The sequence below is a fragment of the Chiloscyllium plagiosum genome, chromosome 16 (genome assembly GCF_004010195.1).
Source record: "Chiloscyllium plagiosum isolate BGI_BamShark_2017 chromosome 16, ASM401019v2, whole genome shotgun sequence".
NCBI lineage: Eukaryota > Metazoa > Chordata > Chondrichthyes > Orectolobiformes > Hemiscylliidae > Chiloscyllium > Chiloscyllium plagiosum.
The window spans coordinates 73,486,270-73,487,310 of NC_057725.1; the positions used below are offsets into that span (position 1 = coordinate 73,486,270).

The following is a 1,041-nucleotide window of genomic DNA, read 5'->3' on the forward strand; positions in this document are numbered from 1 at the left end:
AATGAGCATACAGAGTGTGAATGGAAGCTTCATGAGGACAAATGTGTTTTTTTTTTTGGAAAATTCGCTGCTTTGCAAGGTAATGAAGATTGGACTGAAGCAGTGACAGTGATTATCTTTATCGCTTGTTCAACTGGTGAACATTACTGCTATTAACCGTATCCATATTAAGATCACGGCTCTTAAAGTCATGCTTGTCTATCGGGCCAGTGGTGCAATGGATAACGCGCCTGACTACGGATCAGGAGATTGTAGGTTCGTAATCCTACCTGGCTCGCAGGTAGGGCAGATATTAATCCCGCTGAAAAACTGATTTTTCTGAAGCCCGAATAAGGTATGAGCTCTTCATCTGCAAGAACGAGAATGCCTTCATTAAATGTCCCTGAGAACATGAGAGTCAATGTTCCAACGTCATCACAGGAGGGAAGCCGAATAGTCGTACACTTTGCTCATGGGCACATTTCCATTTCATAACGCCACCGATCGAATAACTGTTGCTCGCGGGAATGCTCGGCTTTGAGCATTTTTCGAAACTCTTTGGCCAGTGGAATCAGAGAAGAATGAAGGGTTAATTGTCCAACTGACCTTTATCGAGAGTGAGCTCCAGCCGCTGACTGATTAAGGTTTGCCTGTCAGTCTATCCAAGCCTTTCTGCATCTTATCTGAAATCGACAAACCCTGGTGATCAATCAAGAGCAAATGTTTCCTTCAATCTGGAATTTCATGCTCCACATTATTTCGTACACGTCAATCATGTCTGCGCACAATTAGCTCTGCTCTGAGAAAAGCAAGCCCCGTTTTGCCGAGGCCACCCCACTCAAAACTTTCTTGTGCAGGCAATGCAGAGCGTAACGTCGTTATTTGTTTTGGTGAATGTATAATAAAATTTACTCGGAATACTTTACATAGGTGACTTCCAGTTTTTAAAACAGAGAGAAAATTATTCACAACATGAAGGGATGAAACACACTCTCGATAAAGATCAGTTGGACAGTTAACCCTTCATTCTTCTCTGATTCCACTGGCCAAAGAGTTTTGAAA

At 42.6% G+C, this 1,041-nt stretch overlaps 1 non-coding gene across 1 annotated transcript; it reads left to right on the forward strand.

Moving 5' to 3' along the window:
* The first annotated feature begins 203 nt into the window (after positions 1 to 203).
* trnar-acg lies at positions 204 to 277 on the forward strand. The gene has a single exon. It is a non-coding gene; the product is annotated as a tRNA-Arg (tRNA).
* Positions 278 to 1,041: the final 764 nt, after the last annotated feature.